A 2,415-nucleotide genomic window follows, 5' to 3' on the forward strand; every position below is an offset into this window, starting at 1 on the left:
GTAATCCTAGCATTTTGGAAGGCCGAGACAGACGGATCACTTGAGGTCAGGAGTTCGAAACCAGCCTGGCCAATATGGTGAAACTCCGTCTCTACCAAAAATACGAAAAAATTATCCAAGCATGGTGGTGCACGCCTGTAATCCCAGCTACTCAGGAGGCTGAGGCAGGAGAATCACTTTGAATCCAGGAAGTGGAGGTTGAAGTGAGCCAAGATCATGCCACTGCACTCCAGCCTGGGCGACAGAGCGAGACTCTGTCTCAAAAAATAAAAAATAGGGAATGCCTCACGAATTTGCATGTCATGCTTGCGCAGGGGCCATACTAAACTTCTCTGTACCATTCCAATTTTAGTATATGTGCTGCCGAAGCAAATACAAAATTTTATATAATTTCTATGTGTCAATAGAGTACTCATCTGATTTCTTCCAAACATTTAACAATCTAAAAATCATTAACTCAGGCCATGCAAAAACAGGCAGTGGATGGGATCTGGCCCAAGCGCTGTGGTTTACTAAGTCCTGATCTAGACCTACCCTGCCTTCTTAAATCTCTTCTGGAGGGATCCCATTAAGTTGGGGAAGATGGAGTTTCCCCAAGTTTGTGCAGCGGTCTGTTTTCCAACTTGCTAGGGCCTAGATCCTGTCTTCTAGATGTTTTGACTTTTTTTTTTTTTTTTGAGACAGAGCCTCACTCTGTTGCCCAGGCTGTAGTGCAGTGGCATGATTTCAGCTCACTGCAGCCTCCACCTCCCGGGTTCAAGCAATTCTCATGTCTCAGCCTACCAAGTAGCCAGGACTACAGGCATGTGCCACGATGCCTGGCTAATTTTTGTATTTTTAGTGGAGACAGGGTTTCACTATATTGGCCAGGCTGGTCTCGAACTCCTGACCTCAGATTATTTGCCTACCTCGGCCTCCCAAAGTGCTAGGATTACAGGCGTGAGCCACTGCGCCCAGCCAAGATGTTCTTTCTGTGTCACCTGTCAGGCTCACAATCAGCTACCATGTTCCAGCATCACTTGAACCCTTTTAATAGGATTCCTCTTCCACTCAACGATGCCTGTTCTGAAGCGTGGATAAAACGTAACAGAATACACACTTAAATTAGTTGGTTGAATTTTTTTGGCATGTAAAATGGCTGATTTTTTTTTTAAATAAACAAAAAAAGAAGAAAGAATATACACTTAAGAGTGGCTTATAAAGAAGCTTTAAAATCCGGATCTTGAAGCTCTCAACAGGGCACTAGTTGTTCTGCTCTAGGTACTTCCAGCTGCATTTTGCAGAGGGTGCGGATATGTTTGCCCAGAAACAGGCTTGCAGAGGCTAATTCTGGCTTCAAGAGTTGCTTTCTCCTGACCAAGAGGATTGAGGAAAGAAAGCCCCCTGCCCTCTTTATCAGGGATTTCCTGTGGGTGGAATGAAAGACTGCTTTAGGGTACTTTGGGAATAGATTTTTATCTGCTTTGGCAGTCTCTCAAATGAAAGACCAGAAAACACACCTTGAATGTCAGAAAAAGGAGTTTCCTGCAGAGAGCTTTGCAAATCTTTTGTAATTCCAGTGGAGTCCTGGGGATTGTGCCCAGTGCCTTAGAGCAGAAATTTCAAACCTGCCGGGTGTGGGTGAGCACCCGCCTTCCAGGTACCTCCCCAAGCCAAAAAGTCAATACCAGGAAAGGAAGAGATGGGTTTTGCCTTGTTTTTGCCTTGTCTTTGGGTTAGTCCAACAGTGAGAGGGAAACCCTAGTACAGATGCAAACAAAAGGGCCCACGACATCCTATAGCCCAGTCCTGGAGAGGGGGCAAAGAAAAAGGCAAGGCCCAAAATGCACTAGTAATAGGGCCTTTCTTGACCAAGGAGGATGCAGATTTACTGGGGGCTGCTTCCAGAGTAACGTGTACAAATTCCTGTGCCGTGGGGTGGAGCTCACGCTACATTCCCTCTCTCTGCAGGCGAAGGTACTTATGCCTCAGGTCCATACCAAAGAGGGTCGAGGTAGGGAGAAAGGAAGGTCAAGGCAGACCCTCCTCTTATTAAAGTGAACCGAAGTGTAGACCGAAGCCGTGAGCCTTACAGAGAAGCAGCTAAATGTAGGCACTGGTACTGGTCTGACCAGACCTGAGCCCTTCTCTGCAAGGTTTTGCCAGGAGTTAGGGGATTTTGTTCGTTTGGTTGGGCTGGCTGGTTGTTGGTTAGTTATTCCAGCAGTAGGAAATGTTTAGAGCCTCAAAAACAAGCCGAATTTCTTTCGCAGTCCTTTTTCCTTGCAAAAGCCCGGCAGGCAATCAGAGGTAGGAGTTCATTATTCTGACAGGAACCAATTATCAACAGTTAGCAGAGGACAGGCAAAAGCCCAGAGGGAAAAGGGTCCTTTCTCCCTTGAACACTGAATAAATTGAATTCAAGAGATAGTTTAA

At 46.0% G+C, this 2,415-nt stretch overlaps 1 non-coding gene across 1 annotated transcript; it reads right to left on the reverse strand.

The window, feature by feature from the left end:
• Window positions 1-269: 269 nt before the first annotated feature.
• Window positions 270-376, reverse strand: LOC116484442 (U6 spliceosomal RNA). Its single transcript, XR_004252599.1, has one exon. It is a non-coding gene; the product is annotated as a U6 spliceosomal RNA (small nuclear RNA).
• Between the last annotated feature and the right edge of the window lie 2,039 nt (window positions 377-2,415).

Source organism: Hylobates moloch, unplaced genomic scaffold (assembly GCF_009828535.3).
Source record: "Hylobates moloch isolate HMO894 unplaced genomic scaffold, HMol_V3 SCAFFOLD_15, whole genome shotgun sequence".
NCBI lineage: Eukaryota > Metazoa > Chordata > Mammalia > Primates > Hylobatidae > Hylobates > Hylobates moloch.